This window comes from Rousettus aegyptiacus, unplaced genomic scaffold, assembly GCF_014176215.1.
Source record: "Rousettus aegyptiacus isolate mRouAeg1 unplaced genomic scaffold, mRouAeg1.p scaffold_m13_p_5, whole genome shotgun sequence".
NCBI classification, from domain to species: domain Eukaryota; kingdom Metazoa; phylum Chordata; class Mammalia; order Chiroptera; family Pteropodidae; genus Rousettus; species Rousettus aegyptiacus.
Genome location: NW_023416308.1, coordinates 71,408,861 through 71,422,694, shown reverse-complemented (window position 1 = coordinate 71,422,694; position 13,834 = coordinate 71,408,861).

The window sequence follows — 13,834 nt, the reverse complement described above, 5'->3', positions numbered from 1 at the left end:
AATGCTTATATGTAATTCAAGAAGTTGATATCTAATAATTATATATTATGTATGTAAAAATACTTTGTAAAATTGATGTGCTCCTTTGTTCGGACTGTTGTTTTATGGTAAATTTTTTGGTAGAACCCAAATATCCTGTAATATTGCTGCATTACTCTCATGATTAAAACTTTAAAAATATATTGTCATTGCACTCTGGGCTTTGAGTATTTTTCAGTTATTGCTAATATTTATTTAATTTTAATATTTGGAATGAAGAATGAAAAGAAAGAGTAGAGATTAAAGGAAATTATATTTTTTTGGAAAGGAAAACTCAAAGGGCTACACCAAAATTATGTGGAGGTGAGCTTCTGAAAACCATTTATCATAGCATCCTAAGACTGTAAAAGACTTAAAGGTCACCTAATCTCACACCTTTCTCCTGTTTGGAGAAAAGTCTGTTTGGAAACTCTGTCAAGTTCTGTTTTTGATATTTAAAAGCAATCCCATTATGGTGATAGGAATCAGAAAATCTAGTGACCTTTGGCTAATGCCAGGTACAGGCACCAGAAAGGCTTTGGTTGTCTATGTGTCCTATATCTTGACCTGGGTTGTGTTCTCTATGTATATTTAGTAAGCTATAGACCTGTGATTTGTGTATTTTTTCTGCATATATGTAATACTTTAGGAAAATTTATTTAAAGTTAATTTCACCATGATATAAAACTCCTTCAGAGAAAAGACTGATTTAAAAATGGTTTCGTAAGGAAGCTGCATGTTTAAACCATGTAAACAGAATCATAAGTGTTTTCAAATATGCGCTGAAGTTATATATGCAATTTATGTAATGTTTTGTATTACATAAAATATATTGCATGTGATATATAATTATTCATGTTATATAAATAATTTTTAAATTATTAACATTACTACTTCTAGCTATGGTATATGCCTACGATATCTATAACATCTATAACAGTAATACATGAGAAATCATAATTGTTGGTAAGGCTCATACTGGCCGACTATTTCACCATGGAATTATGGGAAATATGGTAAAGGATATCCTTTCTACCTGTTTGTAAAGCATAAGATGTATCTGATCAAAATAGAAACTCTCTCAGATGAAAGGGCCCAAAGGAGTTTTGAAGTGAAACTGGACTGAAATCACAAAGCTATCCACATGTAAAAATTACTAGTATTAGGTAGAATTAATATTCATACATGGGAATATAAATAAGAAAATCAGGATAAGGTTTAGCAGTAGAAGATATCTAAGGGTTTGCACATTTTGTCACTCATATTCAAGTGCTACTTGCATGTAATGTTGTTTAATACTGAAAAATATTTCTATTTAAGTTCTTTAATAAACTAATGCAATTATGCCCAATTGGAGGGACATTAATATTAAAGTTTATTTCAGAAAGCTAACCTAGTTTTTTTGGCCATGGGACAAATAATGGTACACTTGCAGTAATTACTGAAATATCCTACATGTAATAAATAGCTTCTTAAATGCTAAGTTATAAACTCGAATCTATAAAATAAGCTCTGATCATAGGGTTCCATGCTATCTATCTACAGATTACATGTGTGTACACATGTACACATTTTATAAATATATATTTTTCCATTAAATTATGTAATCTTATTCAACAAACATCTATTAAATGGCTGCTATGGTCCAGGTGCTCTGCAAGACATTACTCTGCAGAGGTGAAAAGACAGTCCCTATTCTGAAGGAACTCAGTTTCCTAGAATATCTAAGTGTGCCTGAGAAAATCAAGGAACTCTTTACACTGAGGAAGAGACATTTTATAAAGAAACTTGAAAGAAGTGTAAGAATTTGCCATATAGACAAGAGGAAAGCTACATCCTTTGCATACTAGGTGTTCAAGAATGTGAACAGAGAAAATGATACTTGCAAAGGCACAGAGGCATAAAACAGCATGGATAATTTGAAGAACTACCAGTAGTTTAGTTTTAAAAGAATATGGAGTACAAAGTGGAGGATGGGGAGATGGGAAAAAAAACTGCCAAAGGCCTTAGTGTTCTGAAAAGTTTTGAAATGAATAGGCAATGGGATACCACTAAAGTTTTCTGCACAATATGACATTATTAAATGTTCATGTCATAAATATTATTGTGCTAGCTGTGTGGCAGAAATATTAGAGAATGTAAAACTGAAAAATATTAAACAATCCACATGAGAGACAATGAAGGCCTAGAAAATGCATATGAGGAGAAAATAAACAGCGTTTATGTGTATTTGGGTAAAGAAATTTGAGGAGACATGAAAATCTGGGACTGCTTTCAAGTTTCTGACTTGAGGTATAGATTAATTAAATAACATAGGAGGAACAGTAGATTTGATGGGAGAGAGAAATGATGAATTCATTTTGAGGAAGAAGTTGAATTTAAGGTTCACATAGAGGACCCAGCTTGATATATCAAGTGCGTAGTTAGAAATGTATGTATAGAATTAAGGTGTGAAATCTAAGTTAGAGAGAGAGAATTATGAGTTGCAGTTGAAGCCATGGTGTTGAACTTGCCTAGAAAGGCACAGTGAGGAGAGAGGAGGGTAGAGAATGGAGCCCTGAATAGTACCAATATTTGAAAAGTTGGAGAGAAGTGGGTGCCTGCAGAGGAGATGAGGAAAAATCATCCAGAGTCTTAGTAAGAAGGAAGACATTGTCAAAAATGTCAAGTACCTTAAGGCTGTCAAATAAGATATAGACTGCAAAATATTTATTAGTTTTGGCAACAAGATGTTCCTGATTTCTACAGCAATGCCATTACAATGGCAGTAGATGGCAATTTTCAATAGTTTGAGGGTTGATAGACTGACTATAGACAGCTCCAGACCCTTCTCTGTTACAGGGGATAAAATAAAGAGAGGCAACATAAAGACAACTAAGAGGTGAAAAAGTTGAGGCTCAGAAAATTTAAGGAATGGTGATAGCCCCATATATATACTCGGAATGCGAGTCCAGGTATTTAAGGCTCTGAATGTGATGCTCTTCCAACTAGTGTTGTTAAGCCATTAAAAGTTTTCATATGAAATCAAGTTGAGAGATACAAAAAAGAGTATCTTTAAAATGGTCATTCAAATGTCAACATTAGTAGCATAGTGGCTAAGGCTGTTACCTTGCCCGTGAGCTAGCTTGCCTGTGATCAATTCACTGCTGTGCCATGTCCTAGTTGTATATAACCTGGAATAAGTTATTTAACCTTCTTTGTTCCTTTTCTCACCTTTAAAATGAGGATATAGTTATTGGGAGAATTAAATGTATTGATAAATATTAAGTTCTTAAAGTGCCTAGCATATAAGTGCTAAAATATTGGACATAAAAATGAAAGAAATGCCTGGCAGGAAGTTTTTACAAGCCAAACAATGCTGTGCATTTATTTAAGTCAAATTTAGAGAGACATGTTCTACTGTAAGGTAGGTAATGGGAGGTAGGCAGAGAGAAAGGTTTGGTCATAAGTTTTAGTAATTGGTAAGCTTTTTTGTAGACTTGGGCTGAGCATAGCTTGTCAGCAGATAGCTCTTTCGGCTTTTTGTGGATTCTAGATTTCGGTTCCCTTTCTAGCCTATCAAAGATCTACATGCTTCTCAGAATAAGAATCATGAACAATCCTTAATCAGTACTGCTAATCCCCTAATATGTATGCAATGTTTTATGGTTTACAAAATATTTTAGGATACACTGTCATGCTTAATCTTGAAAACAACCCTAATGTTAATAGCATTGTTGATATTAGCGTCCCTAATACCTGTTGAGCTAGTAAATAATGGTGTTGCGGTAAAATCCATATCTTCATCTTTCAGAAGGCTGAAGTACCTGACTAGCTGGTGGATTCTAGATATTTCTGGCCTGGAAGGGCTACAATGTAGATTCACACAGTCTAATCCAAAGTGAGATTTTGATGCTTGCTTATACATTTATCTCTAAAAGAACATAAGCCCCTCAAAGTTATCATATGTATCAGTCATCTTTTCCCGCAGAACCTAGAACTAAATATGTACTCAGTACGTGCTTATTGAGCTGGATCCAGTGGAATGCCACCTATGCCCAGGGCATTATCAGGTAATAGCATTACTGAACCCATGGAGAACTGTCTAGTCCTGTGATTGTGAGCAGTGCTAAATAATACCAGTGACGTTTTTCTTTTCCTATGGTTGCATTTTTTTTTAAAGAAGAAAAAATATTCTGGGGGAGATTACAAAATATACATCCTTTTCCCTCTTCAACTAAAAGATTTATTCCATATTGAGCAAATGCTTATGTAGGCAGTTGCTGGGCAAGATTCTGGGGGTGGGAGAGATAACAATGAGTAGAGTAGGACTCATTTAGACTGATATCTGTAAAAGGGGCTCATCTGCTAAGCGAACAGATGTTTTATGAGCTGAACCAAATTAGAATGATGAGTGAATCATAGTGAAGCTCTGAATACAAGAATAAACCTGTTAAAAGAATTTTGTATCCTGTTAAAAGAACTGTTTGTGCTTGCAAAATAAAGAAGATTCTGCCAGGATCTAGAACACAAGGGCCACTTGACTTGTCCCAAAATGGATTAACCAACACCAAGAATAAAAAGTTATACGTTTGGAGGCGATATTAGGTTGTTTAGAGAAAGTTTTAATAGTAAGTGAAGTTTGTCAGTTACCATTGATTAACTGTTGAACATCTACCAGGTTTCATGCAAGGTACATTATAGGCATTGTCAACTCAAATCTATACAATACTTGCATGTTTAGGTATTCTTATTTTATAGATGAATTACTGAGGTTCAGAGAGGTTAAACTGCCCTGGGTTATACAGCTACTAGGAAGCAAATCTGGATAGGGAACCAGTTCTTTGTGGCTACTATGTCAAACTGTTTTCACTATAAGTACCTTCTGTCTCAAGTAAATAGGAATCTGCTGAGCAAGTGTCAGGTAGGAAGAGGAGAAAAAGAGATGGGGTATCTTGTGTCTCCTAGGAGCCAACATATAGCTCATTCCCACATCCCAGTATAAGCCTCCAACACCCTGGAGGAAATAACACTTTTAGAAATGGCACAGAACTATCTCAGCATACGAGACAAGCCTTGTTCATTGTGAAACATTTAGTCACAGTTTTATTGGTTTCTCACCAGTCTAAGTATTGCCAATTTTTTCTTATAGTTATAAATAAAAACAAAGGGAAATCTGGGTCCAATTTTATGAACAGATTTATTATTACACAGCTAATGAATCTGTGTCTCAGTACTATTTTGACCATGATTCACCAGTGTTTGAGCAACCACTGGGAGTGGGTAATGGCTTCAGGCTATCAATATTATAAATGTCAGTGTCAGGCACATTTGTGGAGCTGTTAGCATGGGCTGGACAGGCACTTTCTAAGCATCTATATAGATTATGTCATTTAACTATCACAACAACTCTATGAAGCGGCTAACATTATTATTCCAATTTTACAGATGAAGAAAGAGATGTTGAGTGTGTTGAACAAAATGTTTTCTTCTCTTAAGGAATTTATAGTACAAATGAGAAAAATTCTATAATTCAATGTACTGCATCGGTGAGACCAGCCAGGTGCTCACCAAACCTGAGGCAGGGTTGACCTTTTCTCTTTATTCCTTAGGATATTTTTACCCAAGACACAGGCTAATTCAGGCTTTCAGACAAACCCTCTGAAATTCAGCCTCCAGGTGTTTTGTCACGATATGTCATTCTGTTTTGGTGATCACGTTCCCTCTTTGCTGTTCCCCTGCCACATGCCCAAGTTCTTAGAGCTGAGCATTTGGTTCCTAGTCTCTCATTTTATCACTTCTTAAGGATGAAGAAACTGAAGTTCAGATCAGTTCACTAACTTGTCCAAAGTTGCTTAACTACTTGAGGCTCAGAATGTGAATCCACAACCGATTTTAAATTCTATTCTTCCATCATATGGTACCATGTGTTGGGTAAGGCCTCGAAGTTGGTTCGGACCAGGTTGTGGATAATGCTAAGCGTCAAGCCAAATGTTTGCCCCACATTCTGGATATAATGAGAGCCCCCTTTGGTTCTAAGGCAGGGATATAGTTAGGTTCTTGTTTTAATTAAGCAATTTTGGCTGCAATGTGGAATATGGGTTACAGGCAGAGCTATCAGAAGTTACAAGGCAGAAACAGCTGCCTTGGCAAGTGTTGATGAAAATCAGAGCTAGAGAAGCAGCCAGAAAAAAATCGCAGAGTAAAATACACTGAATAGCTGTACATTAGCTGCAACGAGATTAGTAAATTAAGACATAATGCCATTGCAGTGAAAATTAGAAATAATGCACATAAAACACTGAATGCAGTGCCTGCCACTACCTTTGGAAAATGCTGTTATTATTATTGTTACTGTGATTACTGCTGTTAAAATGTGGCATGCATTCCTCTGGCACCAAGTTTTTTCTTACTTTCTTCCCTTAGCTAAACATTTTCTCATCTTCTCTCAATCTTATTCTAGATCACCTCTTTACATCACTAAATTACAGAGTTCTCAGAGTTGACAGGAACCCCACAGATGGAGGAGACCATCCTGCTTTCCTCTCCGATGCCCATTTTACTGACAAGGAAACTGAGGCTCAAAACCATGGCAGAGCTGGAATTCCATGTGCTAGACTCTAATGATGTATTTTGAGGACCCCAGCAGCTCCCTGGATTCTCACCAGCCACGCTGGATCAAGTGCCCCTCTCTCCAGATTCCTAAACCTTGCTGTTTGCTCCCTAACTTGGCACTTTGCTATTTTAAAACCGTTTGTCTCCCCACTTGGCTGTGACCTCTCTAGGGAAAGTCCTCCAAAAATATGATTCTACAACCCCCTGCATTTATCTTTCATTTCACACTTCATATATTTTTTACTTAATTATTTTAAAAGTATCTATCTTTCCTGCTAGACCATAAAATTTTAGAGTACAGGAGGAAATATATCTACCTTTTTATGATCTATCACTAATGGCTAACATGATGCCTGGCCCATGCTGGCACTTAAAACAAATTTGATGAATTAATGTATTAATATCTGTATTCTTTGTGTGAATGTAGTTCCCAGCATATAGTAGGTGCTCAATATATATTTACTTCATGTATCTATTCTATTTCTGTAGTTTTAAAATTTTGGGTTTCAACACTAAAAACTTGAAAACAGCCCAAATATATGAATTCTAAATGGTTTACACATTTCTCTGAGAGAAAAAGAAATAGTTATTTAAAAATGGCCTAAAGTCTAATAGTTAATATTCAAGCATGACTTATTTACCATCTGAAATGTTTTTCTCTTTGAGAAATATGTGATTCAACACAAGTCATGTTAACTAACTTAAATGTATGACAGAAATGACTTTATAATTTGAAACAATAAACATTTATTTGATTTATGGTTTACTAAGACTCCACTATAACTAGTTATTTTCTCATATATGTTTATATAACTTAAACATGTATACATGGGAAGAAAAAATTACACAAGCTTGAAGAAATATTTTTAATGTTGTTATTATTATTTATCATTATTTTATCATTTCCATCTTACCCTTGCTCTCTTGGGTAAGGTGGGATGTTTTAAGGTAAAAATCAATAAGTGTTTTGAGATAAGGCCATACATTTTGCAAGGTTTTATATTTCAGAAAAAAAGAAAAAGAAAAAGCATACAATTTGGAGTCTGAAAAACCCACGTTTGAGACTCAGTAGACTTTCTTCAATTTTTTTTTTTTATCTGTTAAACTTGTGCACATGCAAATAATAATACCTATCCAGCCAATTAGAACCAACTATATGATTTTCGGGGCCCAGTACAAAGTAAAAATGGGAACACTTTCATAGTAAATTATTAAAAATTTCTTAATGATGACAAAGAATACAGTCCTCCTAAGTGTGTGACTGCACAGGTCATAATGCTTTAGCCAGCCCTGTAGCCAGTTATGAGAGTTAACTAAGATTATGTAACATGCCTCAAACAATGTCTGACTCATAACTGTGATTTAACAAGTTTGAGTTTTTCCATGTCACTTTTCAAGTTGCTCTCACATAGCCCATCAAGTCTAATGTATTCTGTTATTTGTCCAAAATGAGTTCTCTATACCATGGGGACAAAGATGTTTCAAATGTAACCTATTTAACTCCCTCCTTAGGGAGGAAAGAAAAAAAAAACAAACAAAAAACACCAAAGTATCCAAAGCCTGTAGAAACAAGATGTGTCCCAAATGTTAGGTTATTTTATGTGGCCCTGTTCCCATTTGAAAGCTCACACTTTGAAACTGTACTACCTGGAGTTCCAGATGGCCAAGTTAAGGAACCAAATCATCAAACAGAAGATTCTGGTTCTCAACTATGATAAGCTTAGGCATTTCAGGATGGGGGTGTAGAGTCACATGTTTCCTAATGAAGGTGGAAAAAACAAACAAAAAACAAAAAACAAAAAAAACCCAGAACGGATTTGTCCCAGATGGCAACAGAAATGGTTCTTCTGGCTTTTGTAGCTCTTCTCCTCACCTCTAAATTCGGCTGTGGCATTAACAGAGATGCTCAGTTTGAGTAAAGCTATAATCACGAAGTTTTACGAAACCTCTTCCTTATGGAACGTATATGACATCTGGAATTAAAGAAGTATTCTCTTTTAATCAGTGTTCAATTGTCCACAGGGATAAGTGACTACGTGGGCATCTTCCAGCTGCCCAAACTGATTTAGTTAAATAATGTAATCTATTTGTACACAAATGTAGAATAAATGTCACTGAAGTTCCTTAGCGTGCAGTTATAATGAGTTATTCCTTTCTCGAGGTGATTAGGAATGTTTAGTTTGTTTCAAATGAACATTAAGCCTCATGATTGCCAATGAGCCAGGGACAACCTAAATTAGCCTCCCACAGCTGCTGACCTCTGCAGCTGCAGAAAAACCATTCCTTTGGGCATGAGTGTCCTCTGAAGGTAAGTCTGGAGCTGATTTTTTTCATTCCCTTTAAAGTGTAATGTTCTTATGCAGCCTCCACGGACCCATGCCTCCTCAGATCTAGTCAAGAAATGTAAGATGAACAGGATCTTAGCACTCATTTAGTTTAAACGTTATTTTAGAAATGGAGCGTCTAAGGTCCAGATAAGTTAAGTGTTTTATCCAAGCCTACAAAGTGATTCACTGACAGACTTTAAACTAAAACCCTACATTCCTTGCTTTTTCTCATGCACATCCTTTTCAACCTCTTAAATTACAAAATAGTGGGCGAGGTACGCAATGTGCTATGAAGGGGAAATTGGCCTATAAAGGTAGTGTGACCAGGTGCTAGCCAGTGCCAGTTCAAATGTTCTCGGTACAACCTTGAACGAGTGGGACCCTCAGTTTCTCTACCAGAAAAATGGGAACGTGACCTGCTCTCTAGGGACTGTCTACTCTATTGTAGACATTTTACTAGCATTTACTTTTTTGAATATTTGTAACTCCTTTAATTAATGGTTTCATTTCCTGTTCTCAAATACATCTTCATAAGGATCCTCTCTGGTTCGCTAAATTGACAAACACACACACACACACACGTACACACACACGCACGATAACAACACCACAAAAAAAGTGAAAGCTAAATGAAGAATGATTCATACATTGTCTTCTCTAAAGAGATGAAACATTCAAGAAAGGAGACAGCAGAACCTATCAAGTCAACTAAATGAGACTGTGCCTTTTGTCAATGAATATTCCTCTTCCTGTCTTGCTCAGATAGCTGTGGAAGAGAAGTAGTTCTATCACTTTGTGCAAAACTGATGTCTCTGCAGCTACTCCTGGCTTTCAAGAGAAAATGTAATCATTGTGTGCTATTTGAATGTCTTCATAAATATAATTTATAGCTTTGATACTGATCAGTCCTGAATGGTCTTAGAAGATCAACAGTGCCGTGTTCATTAGTCCTAAATTGAATAGCTCTCACGCTTTGACCAGAGCACGGTAACTGTTTTTAATGATTTTTTGCCAGTTGGCATCAAAAGTGGATTCTATGTCACTGATAATTTTCTTAGTTATCTAAGGGCTTTTCATTCCCTCATCCAACCATGAAGGTCAGAGAGTTGCTCTCTGTACAGACAACTATAGTTGTATTCTTAGACTCTTAGGATAAAGGGTATAACTATCTAGCAGCTGCTGGTAATAGCTGCTCTTCCTCAAATCATATGGTAATGGGGAGATCATGCATTTTCTTCATCGTGCCATTTTTAGAAAAAAACAGATAGACTTGGGTTTTAATTCCAGAAGTGTGGCATGCTTACTGGTTTTGAGTTTAGGGAAGCTATTCTTTGTGGAAAAATATTACTTTGATGGCTCCTAATAAACCATGCCTCTTAGTATATATGCTCTTGTACAGTCTCCTTGAACCTGGGAAGCTTTAAACCTAAGATATTTAACCAACAATGTTTTAAACATTATTTTCTTTAACCAATAGAACATAGAGAAATGAAAATTCTGCCAGTTGCTGAAATAAATCTTAAGGTAGCTTGACAGTTTTTACTTTTGCACTCTACAGGTATACAGTCATCAAGCAAGACCTCTAGCTTTACCCTGAAACTTCCATGCTGGGCTTCTGTGGTCACTCCACATTGCTCCATGGTTCTTCGCATGGAGAAATAAGCTGTGTTTGATACTCCAGCTGAGCTCCCAGCTGGTTGTCAGTGCATGTGACTGAAGCCACTTTGTACCTTCCACTCACCCAGTACCCTGTCTGATACAGTACGAAGCAAAGGAGTGTTGGCTGAACCAACTGTATTCTAAAAGTAATAGTTTGTGCTATTTTAAACCATAATGTTTGGCTTTTCTCTTTGAATCCCAGTTTTCTCATCTGGAAAATAAGATGTGGGACTAGAGAACCTCTAAACTAGACGAAATAATTATAGCATTCAAGCCTTGCTCAGTCTTACTTCGCTATCTCTAGATTTCTCTTCTCTCATTGACCATAGAAATGACACCCTAGCCACTTTATGCCATTTGAAATACTTTGAACATCTAAGCTGCTTCCACTAGCTCAGATACTTAATGCTTTCATGTCTTCCTTTTCTTTTCCTATTTTTCTGTGCCATGAATATCTTTCCCTATCAGGTAAAACACCACCTGTGAAGCTGTTCCCACTCACCACTGCCTATCTGCCACCTATACCTTCTGCAAAGTAATTGCCTCTGGGATCCCAGGAATATCATATTAAGGCAAACTTCTTAATATAATGATAGCAGAGAAGAAATTGCAAATTCTTTTAAGGACAAATCAAAAGACATTCTTACATCTCCTTGACTATCAGTGATCTTTTATGGCTAAATCTAGAGTTTTTCTTTTAAAAACATAAGATTATAACATATAAAAAAATCAGATGGTGTGATATATAACACTCACACACATGTACAATTAAGCATTTACTATGATACCAAGTATAGCAGTAAATATTTTATTTAGATCATCTCTTTAAATCTTTATAAAACCCATATTAAATAAATACTATTACTATCTCCATTTTATAGATAAGAAAACCATCTCAGAGGGGCTTCACAAACTACCCAGGGCTGACAGACAGGTGGGGGTATGGTCAGAATTTGAACCCAGGCTGCCTGGTTCCAGACACAAAGGTTTTCCACTGCTATTCAGAGTCCTTGTCCCTTTAACTTTGCGTGCCCAGCTTGGTTGCACAGAGCAGATAATCAATTAATATTTATGAATGAACAAGTGAGTGAATGTGTAAAAGGCTGTGTATTCACTTAAAATACATAAATAGCATTTTAAATTACAATTTAGGCAAGGCAAAAATAGAATACACTTTGCAAAAATCACTGCACAAACTAAATTTTAGCTGCAGAGAGGCTCTCCCTATCACTTATATTCAGAGGGCTGTTAGCTATCAGAGGCACTGCACTTCTATTAGAGGATTAGCACCTTGCTTGCCTCTTAATTTCTGAGAATGGGATCCTGAGACACAATATCTTCATTCCCCTTTGACTTAACTGCATGCTCAGTGGTATCTGATGGGAGTAAACAGCTTTAGATTGTTCCTAAAGTGTCATAACGTTTCTTTACAATATATTTACCAACGGACCCATTTGCAAATATGTGCGTAAAGTAAGAACCACAAAAGGGAATAAATCCATATTGACTGAGGGACTGTGCAGTAAGCATGGGATTTGATGGTGCCAGATATGTTATATTATTTAAGTCTTAGGATTAGATCCTATATACTGTACAAAATACTACAAATAGTCAAGTATCTTGAGAAAAAAAGGACAACGCTGGAGGCATCATGCTTCATAATTTAAAATTACATTTCGAAGTTATAGTAATCTAAATAGTATGGTATTGGCATAAAAACTGATACATGGATCAATGGCATAAAATTGAGAGCCCAGAAATACACCTATGTATATCGGTCACTTAGTTTACGACGAAGGAGAAAAGGATACAGAATGAGGAAAGGACAGTCTCGTCAATAAAAGGTTGAGCAAAATAAGGAGCCACATGCAAAAGAATGAAACTGGGCTATTATCTTACAGCAAATACAAAAATTAATTCAAAATGAAGTGAAGGCTTGAATGTAAGACTGAAAACTGTCAGACTCCTAGAAGAAAACGTGGGTGGTAAACTTTTTGACATCAGCCTTGGCTATGATTTTTTGCATTTGATACTAGTAGTAAAGGCAATAAAAGCAAAAATCAGCAAGTAGGACTATATCAAACTGAAAAGCTTCTGCACAGCTAAGAAATAAACAGAATGAAAATGGGCAAAAAAGAATATATTTACAAATTATGTATGTGTTAAGGGGTTAGTATCCAAGATATATATAAAGAACTCATACAACTCAACCACAAATAATCCAATTAACAAATAGGCAGAGGATCTGAATAGATGTTTTTCAAAGAGGATATACAAATGGCCAATAGGTGCATGGAATGATGCTCAAATCACTAATCATCAGGGAAATGCAAATCAAAATCACAATGAGATATCACCTCACATCTGTAGAATGGCTATTATAAAAAAGACAAGAAATAACAAGCGTTGGTGACAATGTGGAGAAAAGGGAACCCTTGTGCACCGTTGGTGGGAATATAAATTGTTACAGCCACTGTAGAAAACAATATGAAGGATCGTCAAAAGAAATAAATAAATAAAAATCGAACTACCATATGATCCAACAATCTTACTTCAGGATATTTATCCAAAGGAAATGAAAACACTAGCTTGAAAAGATATCTTTACCCTATGTCATTGCAGCATTATTTACAATAGTCAAGACTTGAAAGCAACCTAAGTGTTTATTGAGAGAAGAACAGGTAAAGAAAATGTGGTGTGTGTGCGCGCATGTTTGTGTGTGTGTGTGTGTGTGTATAAACACTCAACGGAATATAATTTAGCCATAAAAACTAAGGAAATGTCATCATATGCTATAGCATAAATGGACCTTGAGAGCATTATGCTAAGTGAAGTCAGAGAAAAACAAATACTGCATGATCTCATTTATATGTGAAATGTTAAAAACTACCCCCACCCTAAAAACTGATCTCCTAGCTACAGAGAACAGTTTAGTGCTTGCCAGAGGAGGGGATGGAGAATAGATGGAGTAGGTGAAGGTAGTCAAAAGGTGCAAACTTCCAGTTATAAAATAGGTCCTGTGTATTTAATGTACAGATTGGTAACTGCAGTTAATAATATTGTATGATATACTGGAAGTTGCTAAGAGTTATTGGAAAAGTTTTCATTACAAGAAAAATAATCTGTAACTGTGTGATGATGAATTTTAACTAGACTCATTGCAATCGTTTTGTAACATATGCAAATAGCAAATCATTGTTGTATATCTGAAATTAATGTGTCAATTATAAATGAAT